Raw genomic sequence first — 23,012 nt, 5'->3', positions numbered from 1 at the left:
ACCATAGGTAAGAAAAGCAGAAAAACCATCCAGATGAGCCAAGCCCAAATTCTGGACTTACAGAGTGGTGAATAAAAAACCTAAGTGTTGTTTTAAGCTACTAAGTTTAGCACAGTATCTGTCTTAGCTTCTTCACACTGCTTAGAACAGTGCCTGGCACACAAGTACTTAATAAATGTAATAAAGTGGTATCATCATTATTATCTTCATCTAATTTAAAGCTCATATTCATATAAAGCAGATAGAGCAGGAATTTATCATCTCACTTCAAAGATGAGGAAATGAAGGCCCAGAGATGGTACATGGCTTGTCTGATATCACAGGCTCCTTAAGCAGTCAACTGAGCATTGAAGCCTTGACCTTGTGAATCCTCCAGTGCACACCTCTTTTCCACAAATAAATCCCTTCATGAACAGGAGCAAGGAATGACAGTAGAATATTTGCTCCTACAGTTTTCAAATTACTAATTTCCCATCGAAGTACATAATTGGCCTCCCAGTGCCCAAATCTTTCCTGTTGATGACCTGCAGTACCTACAGTCAGGTTAAACTTGTCAACTTGAAAAAACAGTATATAATTGTTTTTAGAAATTATAAAGAAAATTGTTTACTTAAGGAGTCCTGAAAAAGATAATCTGAAGTTAGAAATGAGATCTGTGGGGTCTCTATGTGCCTTACTGAGCAGTGACCAAATTTTTCTCAAAATTATTCCCACCACTTTAGTGACAGACCCATTGACCTGTTAATCATAGGTATTTACAAGTTCCAAAACCCACCAGTTCCCCAGCAACTCCTGCAGGCATTTTTTGGTCATATACATATCTTAGAGATTTTTAAAGGTTCTGCTCTCTTACAGATAAAGGATGAGTTCTGTTCCATTGAGCCAACAGAGACGTACTTCTTCTGCATGTAAACATTTCTAACCCTTCTACTTCCCCAAAGCAGAACTGCAAACATAACTAATTCATCTTTTCTTAATTCCCTTGTAAAAAGATTCATGAAGTCCAGTTTCTCCCTGCCTTCAACCTCGACCCTAAGTACAACTATTTCTCACCATCTCTACTGTTACAGCCCCTAATCTCTCACTATAAACTAGAACAGCAGCTTCCTAACTGCTTCCAGCTTCCACTCTCTGTAATAACACTATCCAACAGAACTTTCTGCAGTGCTGGAAATGTTCTGTATCTACATTGTCCAAAATGGTTGCCATTAGCCTGTACAGCTATTTGAAATGTCTGTTGCAACTAATGAATTAAATTTTAGTTAATTTTAACTAATTTAAACTTGAGTAACCACATAAGGCTAGTGGCTACCATACTGGACAGCACAGATAAAGAGTATGAGTCTAATCACACAATTTACCTGCTTAAAATCTTCCACTGCAATTAAAATAAGTCCCTGCCTGGCCAACAAGGTCCCTCACATGGTCTGAACCCTGCCCACCTTCTCCCCTAGCTCAGTACACTGCAGCTACAAGGACCTTCTTCATGTCTCTCAAGTACATCAAGTTCACTCTGCCTGGCATTTGCTGTTCCTTCTTCCATGGAAGCTCACACATCAACTCCTTCTTATTCACGTTTCTGCTCAAATGTCACCTTCTCAGAGAGCTTTCTCTAGCCAGCATCCCTAAAGTTTGCCTAAATCCTATCACATTTAACACATTATAAACCATATTTATAGCATTTGCCATAAACTGAAACCATCTGTTTCCACGTATTCATTTACGAGTTTGATTGTGTCCTCATCAGAAAAAAAAAAAAAAAAAGGCCACTAAATGCAGGGACTTGGTTTATTTATCACTATCCTAGAGTCTTGAATGATTCAAAGATCCCTTGGGGTGAGAGGCCTGTGGCAATGCCAGTGGTACAGTGGTTCTTTGACTACGAGATAATACATGTAGTTTTTAAACTTAGTATTTACCAAGCACAAGCAATATGCCCTAAAAGGGGATGAGCTAGGCCCTGGCTGATGGGTTTAGGATTACTCTGGGACGGCGTGAGAGCTGTAGAAACTATTCGGCCTTTTTCCCTCTTTCTCCACAAGATTCTGTTTCCTCTTACCAGTGACAAAAGAAATAGCCTCTGGTAAGAATGAAATGATGAAGGGTCTTTGAAATTCTCTCCTCTCTCTGAACACAGTGAATGTGAGTGAAAGATCTCGGGAAAATTTTTCCAAAAGCTTGCTGCTCACCGACCAGCCTTTGGGAGGAATTGTGGACTGGCTGCTGCCTGCGTTAAAGGTTGCAGTCCATAGAAACTAACATAGCTTTCAAGGCAAGCCCATGCTCCTGGTAACGAGGAGCTGCTGAGACTCAAATCCCCAAACAGCTCCACCCTCAGCACTGACTCACCTTGAAGCTCTTTGATTTCCTGAAGGATCTTTCACGAGGACACCCCACACATACTAAACCTTTCCTGACCTAACAAACCCAGACTGAAGATGAAACCAAAAAGCCTAGGGATTTAGTATGTTAATCATGTTCTTTCTTGTGTCAGTACCTGTAAGATAGGTTCACCGAGTGGCCATGAAGTAGTTAAACAGCAAAATCCTTGACTTCTATGATCAGTGAGAGATGTCTGAGAGAGTGTTATAGTGTCTTCTGTGCAGAGAGGGAGACATTTCAAGGCAAGGATTGATTGATTGAGTCATTCATTCATTCATTCATTCCCTTCAATAAACATTCAGGAAGCTCCTGCTACATGCCAATAACTCAGGAGAGGTATGGGAAAACAGAGACAAATACAACATAGCCCATGGTTTTTGACTTGGGACAATTCCTCATCACCTTTCTGATAACAGACAGAACCACAGGGTTGGCCAACCACCATGCTCCATTCTCCTGGCCTAAATCAGAGCCCTTCCTCTCAGGAATTTTTATCTAGGATGAATAGCAAAGACTGCCATTTGCCTCTGGGGACATCTTTCTAGACTCCTAGTACCACCATGGCCAAATTATCCATCATGTGGAGAAATAATGTCTGCAGTAGGAGTGGAGGAAGCCAGCACTGAGATTGGCACAAAGGGAGGGAGGAAAGGAGAGAAGGAGGGAGAGAGAGGGAACAGGAGTGTGAGGAGGGTAAGAGGGAGACCACTGGGCATTGCTGCTTAGATCCAGTCACACCAAACACCAGTACCAGCCCTCCCTTTTTAAAAATCACTTTCATGACCTTGAGGCAATAAATCTGGCCCTCTTCCCATGCACACTTTTTCTTTTCACTTACACTGATTTTATCTGCCTGCAACTCAGAGAATTAAGATGGACTCAGAAAATGTGAGGAGGTCAATTTAGTAGCAGAGCAATCATATAGATAAATAATTGCAAAAACATAGTGTAGGCAATACAATACAATACACAGTCACAGCACAACAGAGAGAAGGATCAACTCTGCTTGGATGGTTCTGAACTCATCAGCCAGGGTTTGCTTAATTTCCTTTTAGGGCACTCAGTAAATGATAAGTCACAGTAAAAAAGAGCATGCAGTTGCCCTCTTACTCAAGATGGGCTTTGTGACACTGGAGTTAACTCTGGAAGAACATAAATCTGCCAAGTCAAGGAACTGGCAAAGATGCAAATGCAACAGTACTGGAAAAAAACAGACCTATAGTTCAACAGATGTGGTATACTTGTTGTGGCAGATTAGGGACATACTTTCTTTTCTACTTGTCCTAGTGAGAGGTGGGGTCTAATTCTTCTCCCCTGGACTGGCCTTCATGACTTGCCTAGTCAAACAAATGCAGCAGAAATGATGTTCTCAGACTCCTAGGTCATAAATGGTTGTTGTTTCATGCCACTAAATTTTGAGATGATTTGGCATGTAGCAATAGATAACCAAAACACTTGGCATGGGAGAGTGGAGATAAAACTAGAAAAATTGGCAGATCCTGGAGGGCTATGTAAAGAGCTGGGGTTTTAACTAATGAGCCTTTTTTTTTTTAATCAAAGTATAGTCAGTTTACAATGTTGTGTCAGTTTCTGGTGTACAGCATAGTTCATACATACATATATTCATATGTATACATACATACATTCATTTTCATATTCTTTTTCATTATAGGTTACTATAAGATACTGAATATGATTCCTTCTGCTATACAGTATAAACTTGTTTATCTATTTTATATATAGTAGTTAGTAACCACAAATCTTGAACTTCCAATTTATCCCTTCCTACTCACCTCCGCCTCTGGTAACCATAAGTTTCTAATGAGTCTTGAGGGGACATTAAATACCTGGACTCTTAAACAATCATTTGGATGACATTATGGAGACTGGATTGGGAAGGCACCAATCTGGACCTGGGGATAGCAGTTATAGATAACTGCAGTAATCTAGGCAAGAGATGAGGAGGACCTGCCCGAAGACAACAGCGATGGTGACTGAAAGGAAAGGGCAGTGACAGGATACGATGTGTAGGCAGCAACAGGGTGCCCAGTGACTGAATGGATGAGAAACATAAAGGAGTAAGGTAAACATCAAGGCTTAGATGACTGAACTGACCTTCCAAGTTAGAAACAAGTTAGAAACGATGGGAGGATAAAGTTATTTGGAGAGTATGATTAAGAGTTCAGTTTTTGACACAATGAATTTGAGGAAATCTGAAAGGAGATTATCTATTAGGCACAGCTCATAACTGCAATTAAATGATTATTCATATGATATTTTGTTTAGAATCTGCCTTTCCCAGCTAGATTCTGAGCAGATTATTTTGTCTTATTGATCACTAAATACCCAGCATCTGACAGTGTGTCTAGAACATAACCAGCTTTCAATAAATATTTGTTGAATTAATGAATAAATGAAATGAAGTCTAGCAGGGGACTCTAATCACAGAGGCTCTCCGCTTAACTAAAAATTGAAATTATCTGGACAGCTTTCAAAGGCAGGGGTGTCTGGGATACCTACCCCCTCTCCTTCCTCCAGAGGTTCTGATTAAATTGGTTTGGGCTGCAGTCTTGGCATTAGGACTTTTGAGATGAACAGTAAATACTGGATGTGTAGATCTGGGTATGATCTGCATATAAACAGCTATGACTTTAAAGCTGCTCCTCTCCCAACAAAAAGCTAACGAGGACTATAAAATTCTTCCTAACATGAAATTACTTCCCACAGGTTCTGTCCACAAAACATAGAACAGAGGAGCAAAAAGAAGAGCCCTTACAAGGAAAGCAGGAGGCAGCAGCAAGCATTTTGCCATGGGCCCATTAAAGGAATTAAAACTCCTTAAATTTCAAAATTACACAACTATACAGTTGTTAATAGAAACAGCATTAGCCAGACCCATAGAAACCATAGAAATATGGTTTTGGACTGCAAACAACACCTTTAAAGAAAGTGAAAGAGAACCCACAGACTGGGAGAAAGAATCTACAAAACTGTATCTGATAAGGGGCTTGTATCCAGAATACACAAAGAAATCTCACAGTATTAGTAAGACAAATGACCTAATTTAAAAGTAGGCAAATAGTTTCAACTATCTGCTGTATGATGACCCCTTTATCTGTATCTCCAGCCCAGATCTCTCTTTTGAGCTCTAGCCTCGTATGTCCAACCTTGCAGGGCATCTCCAGTAGGATGGCCTGTGGGAAGATAACCTTACAGATCCAAACTGAATTTATTACGGGTCCCCACCAAACTGTCCAACTCACAGTCCTGAGAGTTATTTTCTGTCCCTTCGCCTCTCTCATCTCCAATATCCAATCAATCACTGAGTCCTACTCAACTACACTCAGGTGATCTACTTCTCTCCATTGCCTTTGCCTCTATCACTTCTACGCAAAAGTTCATCTTTCGTTCTCCCTTTTCACTTGGTTAACTTCTACTGATTGATCTTTATGGTTCAGTCATCATGTCTTCATGAAAGGCTTCCCTGATGTCCTTACTCCTACCCCACAAGATTAGGAGGTGTCCTTTCTGTGTTTCTTGAGTCAATCTTATCCTTTATAGCACTCTTCATACCCTTATAATGGCTTTTTTTTTTAAACTGGGTTCCCCCACTAGACTAAAAACTCCCTTAAGACAGAGAATTTGTTTTATTCATTGTTGGCTTCCATTACACGTATCACTACAAGCTGGCACATGGTCACTGTTGAACTCAATTTCAAGGAATAAAGCCCACATCAGTACATGTGAGAGCACACATATAAAAAAATCTTCCCAAAGTGTGTTCCATGAAAATGTGAAAATATTATTTCCTTGAAGGTAGGAGGAAATACAGCTCCATAGTCAAATAAGTTTGGGAAACAGAACATACTATAGCCTCCTCTTGAAAATTCTTAAAGATTCAGTGTTTTCTAGTATATCAAATACTATGAGAAGTCCTTCAACACAGAAGCTCTTTTAAATTTTCCATCTGATTTCCCAAGTATAATGAATATAGGGTCATTCCATCTGATTTCCCAAGTATAATGAATATAGGGTCAATATCTTGTAGAACTGATAGCCTGTAGATTTCTTTTAGGGTACCAGACCAGTTCATCTCACCCTTCTTTTGGCAAAACTGCTTCCCTCCCCCTAGATTGGGATCAGTAAACTTTTTCTGTAAAGGGCCAGAGAAAAAATATTTTAGACTTTTCTGACCACATACGTTCCTATCACACATTATTTGTTTGCTGTTTTTTTTTTAAAACTATTCTTTAAAAATGCAAAAAACATTCTTTGCTTAATAGCCTGTGTGATAGAGGGCAATAGTTGTCAACATCTGCCATGGATCTACATGGTTTTCATGTGGGTTACCATTCTCTTGGCCACAGTTATTTGCTCTAGAGGTGGGTACACAACCCACGCTGGGACAATTAGAATCTTTTCTGTAGGAAATTAGAATATGACTAAGAAATATCTGATTGTTCTTTTAAAATGAAGAGAGGGAAACCTAAGAATAATTAGCAATAACTGTGTCTTGTCATGTGGCCTGAAAGTGGAAAGCTAGGCCTTGATGAGAGGTAAGAATGAAGGCATTGAGAAGGAGGAGATATAAACAGTTGACAGAGGACTTCCTGGGTATTCCACAGTACCTAGTGTTCGTGCCCAGTCTCTCTTGGGTTTCACTGTATGATGCCCATGGATACCATGAATATCTCTTCCCCACACCATCCACACCAAAATAAATTCTGTTCTTTCACTGAAGACAGAGGTGGTTTCTGCTACATGCAACCAAAAGAGTTCTAATAAATTCATTTTAGAAATCAGAAAAAGAAAATAGGCAACAGATTTCAATAAAGATGTCTCCAAATAAGTACATGCAAATAGTCAATAAACACAAAAAAGATGATGCTCGACATCATTAGTCATAAAGGAAATGCAAATCAAAACTGCAATAAGATACTGCTTCACAAATGCTAGAATGGCTATAATTTAAAAAATAATAACAAGAGTAGGCAAAACTGTTGAGAAATTGGAGCCCTCATATATTGCCACTAGCAACCTAAAATGGTATAAGCCACTTCTGAAAACAGTTTCATAAAACGTTAAACACAAAGTTTCCATATGACTCAGCAATTCCATTTCTAGATATCAATACAAGAGAAATGAATGTTCCATACAAAGACTTGTACTTAAAATTATTCACAGACACATTATTCATAATAGCCAAACAGTGGAAACAACCTAAATGTCCATCAACTGGCAAATGGATAAATAAAATGTAATATATATACAATAAAATAGCATTCAGCAATAAAAAGGAACAAAGTAGATTTTTAGGGCACAGAAAATGCTCTGTATGATATTACAATGATGGATATATGTCAGAAGACACTTGCCCAAATCCATAGAATGTACAGCACAAAAGTAAACCCTAAGGTAAACTACAGACTCTGAGTGATTATGTGTCAGTAAGTTCATCCTTGGTAACAAATGTACCTTTCTGGTGACTGATGTTGATAATAAGGGAAGCTATGCATGTGTGTGGGCAGAAGGTACACAGGAAATCTCTATCTTCCTCTCAATTATGCTGTGAAGCTAAAACTCCTCTAAAAAATAGTCTTTAAAAAAATACATTGTTGATTAAGAGCTGATACAGAATAATGCACTGTACACAATTTTCCATTTTATTTAGTTCAGAAACTGACTAAACCAATCCACAGTATTATTAAGGATACTGATTTTTTGTAAGGAAGGGGTAAAGCTGGGAATGGGGCATGAGTGGGCTTTCAGAATCCTAGTAATATTCTGTTTCTTGATGTGCCTGGTGGTTTCATGGAAGTGTTCATTTTCATGGAAGTGTTCACTTTAAAATTTTTTATTGCACTTAAAATATATCTACTTTTCTATATGTAAGTTATACTTCACAATAAAAAAAATTTAAAGGAAAAAAAGGAACAAAGTATTGATACATGCTACAACATACATGAACCTTAAAAACATTATACTAAGTGAAAGAAGCCAGACATAAAACACCATTTGATTCCATTCATATGAAATATCTTGAAAAGGCAAGTCTTTGGAGGCAAAAAGTAAATCAGTGGTTATCTAGGCCTGGGGATGGAAATCAGAGTGATTGCAAATGGGCATGAAATTTCTTTTTGGAATGATGGAAATGTTCTAAAATTAGGTTGTGGTGATAGTTACACAACTTTGAGAATATACTAAAAAAAAATTGAATTGTAAACTTTAATGGGAGAGCTTATGTCACATCAATTACATCTCAAAGAAGCTGTGAAAAATATAGATAAAATAGACGAATTCCCTGTAAAAGATACCTTATCAAATCTAATACAAGATGAAATAGAAAATCTCAATGAAATTAAATATCAAGGACATTATATCCATAAGTAAAAACCTTCCCACAAAGAAAACTTCAAGTCACAACAGTGGTGAATTCTTCTAAACACTTAAGGCAAAAATAACACTAATCTAAGGCAAACTAAACTAAGGCAAAAACACTAAACTAAGGCAAAAACAAAACAAAAACAAAATTCTCCCAGAGACTAGACAAGAGGAATATTTTCCAACTCATTTTATAAGATTAGCACAACCTTGGAGTTTCCTTCTATTACTAGATTACAGAGTATTTATAAAGAATTGTTAAACTTTATCAAAAAAATTTTTTCTGGATCTGTTGAGATGATTATATGGGTTTTCTCCTTTATATAAAAAGCATAATATATTATGACCAAGTGGAATTTGTGCCAGGAATGTAAAATACTGGAATAAGCATAAAAAGCACAAACTACAAAAGACTGGTAATTTAAACCTCACCAAAATTAAAGAATTTCTGTATAAAAAAGAAATAACAATTGTTGGCAAGGATATAGAGAAAAGGGAACCCTTGTGCACCATTGGTGGGAAAGTAAATTGGTGCAGCCACCACGGAAAAAAAAGTATGGAGATTCCTCAAAAATTAAAAATGATCCAGTATACGGATACACACGATCCAGCAGTTCAACCTCTGGGTATTTATCTGAAGAAAATGAAAACACTATCCAGGAAAGATATCTGCACACCCATGTTTACTACAGTATTACTGACAACAGCCAAGTAATGGAAATAACCTTGGTGTCCATAAACGGATGAATGGATAAAGAAAATCTTGCCATCTGTGGCAGCATGGATAAAACTTCAGGGCATGATGCTAAGTCAGACAGAGAAAGACAAATATTGTATGATCTCATTTATACATGAAAAATACATTTTAAAAACAAAAAAAATTTTTTAAACCCATCAAGCTCATAGACACAGAGAGTAGATTGGTGGTTGTCAGAGGTGGGAGTATGAATGTTAAAGGATATTAACTAAACTTACTGTGGTGATTATTTTCCATGTACAAACATCAAATCATTATGTCATGTATCTGAAAGTAATATTATGTATTATGTCAATTATACCTCAATTTTTAAAAAATTAAAAAAGAAAAAAAGAATGGGAAGATATACTAAGAGGAAAAAAACTAACTCTAATAAAAGCCAGTGTACCTATATTAGTAGCAAGCATAGACTTAAAATTTTTTAAAGATTGCTAAAAATCGTTACTGTAAAATGACAAAAGGATTCCATTAATTAGGAAGATATGATGATTTCAATACTGTATGCATAACACTACAGCTCTAAAATATATAAAGCAAGAACTGACTGTACCACAGAAGGATAAGTACATCATTATGTTGAGCAATTTTAACCTGGCAAATACCACCTTGTCCAGTGAGCAAGGTTAACATCACAGTGACAAGTCATGTTGATATAATACAGCCCTGGTGTGATGTGATGAGAAGAGCCTTCGCTGTGGCCTTCCCCATCAAATCCATAACACCAATCGATGAGAAAAACACCAGACAATCCCAAACGGAAGGCCATTCTACAAAATATCTGATAAGTCCTCCTTGAAACTGTCAGTCACATCCAAAACACAGAAAGATTAAGAAATTGTCACAGAACCACAGAACAGAGGATACTAGGAGACAGGATGACTAAACACAATGTGGTATCCTGAACTGAATTCTGAAACAGGAAAAAAACAGTGGACAAATGAATGAAATTTAAATAATTCTGGAGTTTAGTTAATTGTAAGTATCAATGTTGATTTGCTAGATGTGACAAATCAACCGTGGTAATGTAAGATGTTAATGTTAGGAGACACTGGGTGAGAGATATGCAGGAACTCTGTACTATCTTTATAATTTTTCTGTAAATCTAAAGCCTCTCTAAAATTGAAAGTTTATTTTTAAACATTTCTGTTCATCAAAATACATTAAGGGAAGGAAAAGACAAACCATTAACTAGGAGAAAATATTTGTAATAAATATACCTAATAAAGAACTCAATTCTTTAAAAAAAATTCCTTTACATATATACCATATAGACATATATAAAACGTGTGTGTGTGTGTGTGTGTGTGTGTGTATACACATACATAAAGCTTCCCGCAGTATACCACTAGATAGGGCAGTGGATAAGTCTGCCCTGGGTACAGACAATAAAATAGTGTATTATCTGAGAAGAATGTAAAAGCAGTAATAAAACTGACTAAAAGTTGGTCTGCACTTTATTACCACGCACTGGAAATATCAAACAATGTCATAATAAAACATTCATCTAGAAAAAACATCTTTTGTTGGTGTAAGTTCTGAAGTTAAAGTATGATCCACAGACCTGGAGTAACCTAAGATCCTTTCAGAGAGTCTATGGGGTAAAATGATTTCCATAGTAATATAAAACATTATTTGCCTTTTCATGGTGTTAACTATGTACCCTGATGGTCCAGAAACAATAGTGAGTAAAATTGCTGACTCCCCAGCACAAGCCATGGCAGTTGCACAAATTGTACTAGTACACTGTATCCTTTACCACTACACACTCACGATTAACAGCAATAACAAAAACCTAGCCTTACTTAAAAATATCCCCTAATGAAACAGTAAACATTTTATTAAACCCTGACCCTTGAGCACTCATCTTTTTTGTGTGATGAAATAGAAAGAAAAGCATTTCTGCTGTCTCAAGGAAAAGCACTTTAGTGATTATTTGAATTGTGAGCTGATCTAGCCACTTTTTTTAATGGAACATCATTTTTGACTCAAACAAACAACTGATAGACTACTTATTCAGACATGGTTATGTAGCAGGCATTTTCTGAAAAATGAACAAGGTGAACCTGGCATTTCAAGGAAAACAACCTAAATATTTGCTACCTAAAATTTGAGCTTTCAAACCAAAATTGAATATTGTACACACCATGAGCCTGAAAGCTTCAGTGGGTTTACAGGCTCTTCTAAGGACGTCAGTGGTGATATTAACAAATGTAATGTTTTTGCTATTATAAAACTAAATGTGTCAACATTTAGAAAAAGCTGCATCAACTCCAGGAAATAATATTCTCCAAACCACCAAAGCATAATGCTACAAAGTCATGCATGAGTAAAAAAGATTCATTTACAATGTAAGATAGACCAACAGATTTTATTATAACTTTATAATACTAAAATTCATTTATGTGGTTTCAGAACACCATATAACCAACCTGTAAGAAACTACTTCCCTTTTCAAGTTTTGGTGTACCATCAAAGAAGAACATCTACATTATTTTTAAAGGCTATTAAAATACCCTCTCTTCTCCAACTATGTATTTGTATAAGGCCAAATTCTTTTCAGATACTTTAACTAAAACAACATACTGTAACAGATTGGATGAAGGAGCACCTATGAGACTCCAGCTGCATAAATGTAAAATGATGTCATTCTTATCATTAAATTTTCCTTTCTTTTGTTTTAGAAAATTATTTTTTATAATGTATATTATGTATGTTAATATGAAGTGGACTATGTATTCCTAAGATGAAAATTTGCTTTTAAAATAATTATCTAAATTTTTTATCAGTTTTAATTTCTAACAGGGTAAATATCAATAGATATAACTCACATAAACAAAAGCAAAAAGCTCAAAAATTTGTAAAAGTGCAATGAGGTCCTGAGACTAAAAAGTTTGAGGACTGCTGTTCTAAACAACTGCCGCTATTACTGTTGAACTTTATAAATATGGTTAAGTATCAAATTAGTGTTATTACCTTCCCTGTAATGAGCATTTTATTCTATGTGGAAGTTCATCCAAACAACTTCACTTCTGCGGTTAGCTCACTACACACAGACTCAGCCACGTGCATTCATTTCACAAAGTTCTTAACTCAGAATCATTCAAGCTTACTTCATGCATAGTTCTTATCTCCACCTCTATGGTACTATATATTCCTACTTTCAAACAGTGAATTGAAAATAGAATGATAGAACAGTGATCATAAAGACAAACAGAAAAGTTACTTCAATTCTGTAAGTCTACGTGACCACATGGAGCTTTTATCTGTGTTTAAAGTTTAAAACAATGAAACTGTGAACTGTTTAGTGTAATTTTTTTGTTAAGACTGAATTTTAATCCATATGTGAAATATTTTGCTGAATTTTAATAATATCTGTAAAACTGTAATGTATTCATTTTAAATTGTTCATTGTGTTTAACCTAAATAAAGAAAATAATTATTTTTAGTAATTAATTCATTATTATTGTTGAAAATAATTTTGTCACAGAGGAATGGTACACTAATAAATGATCCTCTTGGGGTGTCATATACACTAGGTTATCACTGCTAACACTGCACTGAATGATGAGATTGGCTGTTTTCCTCCCAAGTTCATCGTCAAGAGCTTGTTTTTTAAGGATGTCCATAGCACCTTTATTCATGTGTCCTCTTTTCTGTCTGATTTTTATCTCCCTCAAGATTATGACTATGAGATTCACCCATGTTGTTGGATGTACCAGTAGTTCAATTTTTCAGTCTTCTCAAGCTGGTGTCATTTTTCACAACTGTGATCATGTCAATTCTTAAGTGAAGCCATCTCAACTCCTTATGCAATTAGGTAATTATGTGCTCTTTCTGTGGTCTCATAACATTTTGCAAGTATGTAACTCAACTAGATCACTTATCACACTGAAGTTAATCTATCATCTCTTTTAAGTTAGAGAGCTGGGGGAACCCAACTCCTAGCTCAAGGCCTATTAGTTAGGGTTCTCCAGAGAAGCAGAACCAATAGGAACAAATCTATATCTATCTTATCTAGCAATCTACACACACACACACACACACACACACACACACACCCCTGGAGACACAGAACCAATAGGAACAAATCTATATCTATCTTATCTAGCAATCTACACACACACACACACACACACACACACCTGGAGACACAGAAAAGCTGATGGTAGAGTCTAAAAGCCTAAGAAGGACGAAGACAGCCAAAGGTGTAGTTCTAGACCAAATGCCTCCAGGCTTAAAACATAGGAAGAGCCGATGTTTCAATTTAAGACCAAAAGCAGGAAAGAACTGAAGTCCTACCTTGAAAGCAGTCAGCCAGGAGGAGTTCCCTCTTACTCAGCCTTTTTGTTCTATTCAGGTCTTCAAATGACTGGATGTGGTCCCCTCACATTAGAGAGAGCAATCTGCTTTACTCAGTTTACCATTCACTGTTAAACTCATGCAAAAACACCCTCACTGAAACACCCAAATAATGTCTGACCAACTATCTTGGCACTCTGTGGCCCAATGAAATTGACACATAAAATTAACTGTCACACTAATTAATGTTCCTTTGTGTTGGCCTTTGCCATTAATATTTAAGAAGAATAGACGTGTAAAGATCATATTTATTGAGCAGAATAAAACAGGGCTAATGAGAGGTATGAGGATTCGAGTTTCACTTCATCAAAGAGATAACTTTTTACCTGAGGACTAAGGGATGAGTAAGATTCTGATAGGAGAAAACCTGTGTGGTGGGAGCAGGATCTCACAAAGAGAGGAAGGAAGCAGCCTCAACCCAGAAGGAGCTTTACCATTTTGCATTTGGATCACATCTGTAGAGCAATCTTTGGCTAAAGAAGGTTCCTGAGATTGGTGCTCAGGTAACTAAACACATAAGCTGCTACTCAACCTGGGGAAAATCCAAAAAATTTCCAGTGCTGGAATACCCACTGTTGTTATTCTTAAGGATCAGTCTTGGCTCTGAATTAGTTACCATGGAGATCATCTTATGCTTTTCCTTAATGATGTCCAAGAAAACCCAGGGAGATACCTATTCAGAAAATATCCTAATGTATGGCCTTACAGGACTAGGTCCTTTGTAGAAAACAAAAGCAATGTGTTTATGCAAGCATGTGGAAGCCAGGGTTCCTTGAAAATACAAATCTTGATAAGTAATTATAATCACAATTTATGTTTTTTTCACTTTTCTGATTTCCAAGTAAAACATACCTATTTTAGAAAACTTGAACAATACATAAAAACACAAAAGAGAAACTTAAAATCACCCTTAGTCATTTTTGTCCTTCAATGGTGGGCAAGACTATAAAGTACAAGATGAAAGCCTTTTCCTCCTCCCCTCCAGTCTCACCAACCCTTTCCCTGAGATGACCACTTTTATCAATTTGGTCCTTATCGGTCCTACTGATTTCTCTCTCGCTTATTCATTTATCGATTCAGGAAATATTTACTGAGTGGGCACTTTGGGCCAAGCGCTATTCTAAACATAGCTGTTTCATTGGTAAGTAAATCTAGTAAGATCCCTGTTCCTATGGGTCACACTGTAATGAAAGAAGACCCACAATAAGCCAGTAAACAAATGAATAAACAGAAAAATACTAGCTAGTAATAAATGTTACACAGGAAAGAAGATGGTAATATTATATGAGACTACACTGTGAAGATAAAATCAGCCCAGTGAAAACTGAGAGAAGATACAGCAAGTACAGAGAAGAGTAGGGGGGGAAAGATTTAAGGCAAACACAGAAAGGCAGACAGTGTGGCTCCAGAGGGTGCTGGGAGTGGAGGGAGAGAGGTAAGAAATGAGGTTGGAAAGGTGAGCCTGGGGCACATCATGGAGGGCTTTGTCCGGAGGACAGCGTCAAAAGAGTTTGCCTTCAAGTGACGAGTTTTACCAGGGACTGATGTGCTCTGATCTGTATGTTTTAAGTTTTCACTCTGGCTTCACTGTGGAGAATATACTAAGAGCAACGATTCCCAGTATGAGGTCCACAGACACTCCCAAGAAGTCCATAGACAAAATTCAGGGGGTTCATGATTGTGAATGGGAGAAAATTACCTGGCCCAGCCCCTTAAAGGAGTAAAAATCTCAAGACTCTTCTATTTCGTCTGTCCTCCAATTCCTCTTCCCAAAATATCAAAATGACCCTTTCTGGTTTCTGGAATGCCAGAGTGGCAGGATTCTCAACTTCATAGGAAGGCTCTTTTTCTGAGTTTGTTTTTGTTTTTTTTTGCTTAATGTAACAGGGAAGAACAAATCTGACTCCATATTAGAGCTGTTTCTTTTACTTTAACCCTTGCATTCTATTGCTTCTGCTACAAATTAATCACTAAAGGGATGTTGCCTATAAGATTAAATTACACATAATGGCCCATCTCTGGGAACCCTGTCTCCCAGGTAATCAGAGTTAAGTTGAAATACCTTTGTTTAGCTCATAGGAAACATCCTGACAAGGCCCACCTGTGAATGCCTGCCAGAAAGAAGAAATTAACACATCCCCTCCAGAGGCTGATTCGGACCAGGAAATGTTTGACTTTACTCCCTTCCCTTTCAGTATAAAAGAAGCCTGAATTCTAACCCAGGCAAGACGGGACACTAGTCCATCATCTTCTCAATCTGCCAGCTTTCTGAATAAAGTCACTATTCCTTGCCCCAACAACTCATCTCTCAATTTACTGGCCTATTTTGCAGTGAGCAGTACGAGCCTGGACTCTGTAACATTAAGACAGTGTTTAAATCTAAACCATCTCGGAGGCCTACCAACTTAAACGGCGTAGATTTAAAGACAAACATAGACTTATGTAAAGTGATCAGATTGAGTGACTTTGGGGTCCAGGTAGAAGAGGCCCCACAACTTGAACCCAGTACTTCCCATAGTCCACCTCAACTCATCTCAGATTCTGGTTCCCTGCTGCCAACTGCAAAAGGGAAGCAGATGTTAAAAATACCTTATAATAAATAAGCCAGGAAAATGGGACATGGGAAGTACAGCTGTAGAGAAAGAATAAATCAAATAATTCTTGAAACTGTTTGCTTTAAAGTATTTCCCAAACATGGGTACTAGTTAAATATACAAATTCCTGTGCTCCATCCCAGACATGTTTTTTTCTTAATTTTTTTGGGGGGGGGGGAATTAGGTTTTTTTTTTTTAATTTATATTTTTACTTTTTAATGGAGGTACTGGGGATTGAACTCAGGACCGTGTGCCCACTGAGCTATATACCTTCCCCTCAGACATGCTGACTCAGAGTATCTAAGAGCTGGGCCCAAAAATTACCTCATGTGATTATAATGATCAACCAGTTTGGAAAACACTATAAACATCTGTGGGGAAAAATCTAGAAGATCCATGGAACACAGTGCTTAGCAGACCCAGACTGAGAAAACACAATCTTCCTCCTTACCCCTCATACATGGTTTTGGGACACCCTTAAATAATTGTGGGCATTTTCATTGGCAGATTATTAGAAGGGTGACTAGCATATAAATAAACTATAAAATTTATATTCAATAAAACCACTGAGGTTACTGACATTGAAAAAGAGAGTGACTCAATTTATCTTTCATTGTACCCTTAAAGATGTAAAATTACTTCTTTTCATGCTTCCAGAACAAGTGGACTCTGTTTAGTGTAGCCAAAGACCACACAATTTATTAAACGACATTTGAAAGCCCTCATAAAAGTGATTAATACATGTACACTCAGAGTTCTGAGTACAGTCATTTTTCATATAGTCTATTGTTTCTACATTCGGAGAACCAACTTGTATTTGTGTGACTTCTGTAGGTGAAAGGTCTGTTTTTCAAAGGAATCACAGAATATTAGAGAATTAGAGCTGGTGATCTCATCTGGTCCTATGGGTTTAAAAGTTATCCATACAGTTCTGGTTCCAAATTCACATCTCTAGCTCTGACTTCCCCACTTAAAATCAGATTCTTATATCCAGCTGTTTACTTGAAATCTACACTTACTTTAATATGCATCTAAAACTTTACAAGACTAAAACTAGACTTCTGATCTTCCCTGGCAGCCCTCATTCTTTTCCATCTCAGTTGATAACACTTTTTTCCAGTTGCTCAATCATCCTTGATTCTTGTTTCTCACTCCACCTCCATATCCATGAACCAATCCTTTCTACTTTCCCTTACTATTATATCCAGAACCTACCCACTTCTCAACGCCTTCATTGTAACCATTCCAAGCCACCATCAGTTCTCCCCTGGGTAAGTACAGAAACCTTCTGACTGGTCCCCTTTGCTTCTACCTCTGCCCTCCTTCCATCGACTTTTAACACAGCAGCTGAAGGGTTCTTATTTGTGTGTTTCACTTCTTTATTACAGTAATTTTGTTCAAAAATACAAAAGAATAGCATAATGAAACCCCACACCTACCCATTACCCAGCTTCAACAATTTTCAATGCATAGCCATTCTTGTTTCATCAATATACCCATCCATTTTCTCTCCATCACAATGGAACCCTTATTCAAACCCTCCTATGACATTCTTATTCAAAATAAAATCCAAAATCATTTCAGCAGCATTCAAGTGTTCTCAGTCTCCCTCATCTCTCTGCCCTCACTGTATCCTATCACATTAGTTCCTAGCTATTTCTCAAACACACCAGGATGCTCCTCTCTTGAGGCCTTTATCTGTATTTCCTCTGCCTGGAAGGCGCACTCCCCGCCCCCAATACCACCCCCCTCACCCAAGATATTCCCCCTGGCATTCATGTTTTCTGTTTTCTTCAGGTCTTTACTTACAGACAGCCTGGTTTTGCTGACTGCCTAAACAGGGGAGGATTCAAATATTCCTCTGCGATTTGAGTTTCCTACAAATTGGCAGCTGAGAGTTGAGCTTAAAAGTCTGCACTGTTCACCCCTCAGCTACTCATCCGTCTATAACTACGTATATGTGAACTTCCATACAGCAACTTTTACCTAATGAGATGCAGCTATCCCTTGTAAAAAAGGCACTACCATCCTCTCCCTGGGCTGACTAACTCCGTTGCGTGTAGGCCAAATGGTGATCAACATATGTACTTAATTAAAGAATGAATACATCCAATCGTTCCTGGAGGTCAAAGCAACTCATCTGTCGGCCACAACAACTTTGAATTTTATTCTTAGTGCTGCACTGCAGCCCGGTTAAGAGTTCAGTAAATGCTCTTTATTATTAAAATTGATTTTAACAGATAAAAATTGGTTGTAAATACACTTAACAACACTGAATTGTATGCTTTAAAGTGGTTAGAATGGTTAGGTTTTATGTCATGTGTATTTTCAAATAAAATAAAATAAAATATAAAATAAAATAAAATAAACAGTGGGCTCTTCAGGAGGCCAGAACCAGGCACGTAACCTTCACCGGGCTTGGAGGCTTCCACTGCCCGGCAAATCCCACTTGTACCCCAGAGATTCAGGTGTGCGCAGAGTCAACGGCCTGAGGCCAGCCAAGTCCCTCTTCGCACCTGCCTCGGGGATGTGCCTGGACTCTGAGTGTGAGGCCTGCGTGTTTACTGACTCGTACACGCATTCATTCATGTACTGACTCACCAGTGTGTGACTCCAGCGCCCAGGGGAGAGCAGCTCAGCTACGAGGCACCAGAATATGCAGCAGGAGCAAAGGCATCCTTCCCGGCGTCCTCGAGGCCCCGGTGCCTTCTGGGACTTGTCCAGCTTGGCACTGCGCCTGCGCGGCTCGCTGCCCTGCCTAGCTCGCACCGCTGCCCCGCCTCCCTAGAACCACTGCCCCGCCTCCCTAGTACCATTGCCCGCCTCCCTAGAACCACTGCCCCGCCTCCCTAGAACCACTGCCACGCCACCCTAGTACCACTGACGCCAACCTAGAACCACTGCCCCGCCACCCTAGTACCACTGACACCTCCCTAGTACCACGGCGCCTCCTTCAGGGTCTGGGGAACCCGAAGGCCCAGCTCTGACTCTGACACCTCTCCTACTCTCCCCCTTGCATGGAGCTCTGACCTCTTTCTTATGTTGCCCAGGCCTTCTTCAGGCCCTAGGGCAGCAACGAGACTAGTCCTCTCTTTCTACAGCGTCCAAGCGCCATCTCTTAACAATGACCCTTCCTCCTCACCACTTTGGCCCCTCCTTGGATTCCGTGGCTGCTTTCCTAAAGGAGTCTTAACGTCTTTTAGAGCATTGGATGTGGCAAGCATGGCGATATGTGATTTACATGCAGTCTCATTAAATTTTTAATAGAATTTTAACTAATAAATTAGAAGTCATCTACAGTGATTTCAAAGGCAGCAACTGTGGTAATATGAGCTCAGATTTCCGGAGTACCGACAGCGGTCTTATGAAAAAGAGAGAGGGAGGGAAGGAAGGAAGAGAGAAAGGGAGGAAGGTAGGTCATTAGAGTTAATATTTTTATAAAATGTGTGTGATGAGAGGATTTCAACACAGCGTATGACAAGTTGTATCATAATGTTGTTTTGACAAAACGATGAAGTTGTGGTTTGGATTGGGGTACAGAGCAAAGAATATATAACTCCTTGAACCAGTACACCTGGAGAATATTCACTCAATTAATGGATGGTAATTGGTTAACACTGAACACTTGCTATGGGCTAGTCACCGGACTAAATGCTTTACCTGCTTTAATCACATTTAATCCTCCCTGAGACTCTATGGGAATATTATTATTATTTCTCTGTTTTACAAATGAGGAAGCTGAGGCACACATTAGTTCAATGACTTCCAATGATTCACACAGCTAGTAATGGATAGAGAAGGGACTTGAACTCAGCAAATTCCTATCAGCGCACTTAACTGCCATGCATACTGCCTCAACAGTAACGTGACTGGAGCACTCCATCCTTATGCACTCCCAACTTTTATTATTCATTTAAAGATAATAGATGGTGTACTGATCAAATTTAAGCACAACCTGAAGCAGGGAGGAGGAGCTAAAGTATTAGAGAGATCAGAGCCAGGATTCAAAATTACCTCAACAGGCTTGTTTGGTGCTAGAACAGGTAACACCTGACATTTGCAATTTAATGCAGGGTTTTTCAAACTCAGCGCTGTACACTTTGGGCTGGATAATTGTTGCAAGAACCTATCCTGTGTACTGTAAAATGTTTAGATCCTCCCTGGCCTCTACCCACTAGATGCTACTAACAGCCTCCAGTTGTGACAACCAAAAATGTCTCCAAACACTGCCAAGTGTCACCTGGGAGGCAAAAGTACAAAAGTGGTTAAGAAGCACTCATTTGGTCTTTTGCTACATATTGTTTTTATTTAATTCCCATAATTCCGGTAAGTGACAGCTAGAATTGAAATCGAAACCAAAATCATCTGATTCTGAGAGTCATGCTCACATTAAGGTGAAATTAAGTAGAGATGAATGTAAATTCCTGCACTGAGAGCCAAACAACCAAAACATCAGCCCATGATGAGAGAACGCTGAGAGTTCAGCACATGTGGAAGGAAACATGTGTTTAAATGAGGAAGGACTAAATAATTGTAGCAAACATTTGTTGAGGGCTTACACTTTTTCAGATAGTGCTGTGTGCTATGTGCACAAGCATATTTAATCCTCACAAGTAGCCCCATGAGATAGATAATATTATTATCTCTGTTGTAAAGTATCAGGACATTGAAATTTAAAGACATAGCATAGCACAGTGGCAGTGGTAAAGTGACAATGCCATGACTGAAATTCCAGCAGTCTAACTCTAGAGTCAATGCTCTTAGCAACTAAATATACTTCTTACACACACACACACACACACACACACAGGAATCATCACTATCATGTGGCTGGGAGAAAAGTACTAGGATATATTTGTTACTGAACCAAACTTGGGTCCTCTCACCTACACACAGTAAAGCCAATCTACTGAGACTGCAGTTGTAGTGAAGGAAAGTGCAGCATTTATTTTAAGGTGCCAGACAAGGAGTCTGAGGCAGCTGCTCAAAAAACCCGAACCCCACAATGGGTTTCGGGAAAGAGTTTTTATAGGCAAAATTTGGAGGAAGGTCTGCAGGGTGTCAGACTTTCCTCTGATTGGTTGCTGGAGAGGTAACAGGGTGGTGCTCCAGGAATCTCAGTCATTAGCCTTCTGGCTCCAACCAGTCTGGGATCCACACACCTGTACTCAACCTGAAGTTACCATCCTCCACCTGGGTGGGGGCCTACTTCCTATAGAAGAACTCAGATTTGTGTTAGATTGTTATGTATACCCCTCGAGAAGGATCCAGGACTCTGCCCCATGGCTGCACTAGCTGCACTATTGTTTCTTGACTGCCTTTCCCTTGTTTCTTTGTTCCCTCACTCTTCTCATCAGTAACTGAATCTGCCCTTTGGAACTCAGGGAAGGTCTAGGAGGTTAAAACTCTCTTCCTACAAAAACAAAATGAGGGGCACGGAAAGGCTTTCATGCCTGGGAGGGACCTACAGGGTCCTGCTCCTGTTTCAGTCCCTGTTTTTCTTTGATACTCCTCAATCTTGAAGGGAACAAGTATTGGACAAGAAAGCGAATGATGTTCTGGATGGAAAGGTGATTCATAAATTTGGCAGAGGAACTCAGATTTAGGGGGCTTTGGTTTCCTATTAATAGGTGTCCAGAAAAAGAGAGGTTATGAGACAGGAGGGAAGGAGGCAGGGCACAATCATTGAAGGAATGACACAGCAATTGAGAACAGGACAAACTGGTTAGAACCAAGATGTCAGAATGTTCAATTTCTAGTAGACCTTGAGCCTCAGGGAGCCAAGACAGTTCCGAGGCTGACCTTAAAAGATCAGAAAGTGGGTGCAGGGGACCCAATTCCTAGAAATCTCTGCCCCTTCCCCAAAGTAGTTGGAATAATCCTCCTACTCATTAGCATATGAAATTCCTGAGCCCATATAAACTAACAGATGAATGCTGAAGAATTTAGAGGTAAACAGATATGTTGTCTGCAACTTCTTTTCAAATGGTTCAGCAAAAAAAAATTATATACATGTATATATATACAAACAAAAATGTAAAATATATTTTAAATGGCAAAATATTTTTGAAATTGCTGAATATAAATGATAGGTACATGGGTGATTATTGTACTATTCTTTCAATCTCCCTGCATATTTGAAATTTTTATGATAAAAACATGGGTGAAGTGAAAAAAGCTTCAATTTTTATTTCACTTAGTTAGATGTATTTCTTAAAATAAAAACAAAACTTACATAACTCAATCTCCTATGTCCATTTGGCACCTTTTCCTGTACTGCCACATTCTTTCCCAAACAGAAATATGAAGAAAGCATTCTTCATAAATTTGCTGCTGTAAGGAAATACTGTACCGATATTGCCAATGTCATATGTTGTATCTTTTTTTTTTTCCTGTGAGGAATAGGGAATTCAAGGCCTTTAAAATTTTTGATTAGTACTTTCCTGGACAACAGAAATGTATTCCTAAATGGTTAGCAATTGCAGAGAACCTTAAAAAAATTTCTTTTAAAAATTTGGGGGAAAGAGAAAGAAAAGAAA

The sequence above is a fragment of the Camelus ferus genome, chromosome 11 (genome assembly GCF_009834535.1).
Source record: "Camelus ferus isolate YT-003-E chromosome 11, BCGSAC_Cfer_1.0, whole genome shotgun sequence".
Classification (NCBI taxonomy): Eukaryota; Metazoa; Chordata; class Mammalia; order Artiodactyla; family Camelidae; genus Camelus; species Camelus ferus.
This window is presented reverse-complemented; position numbering follows the sequence as displayed.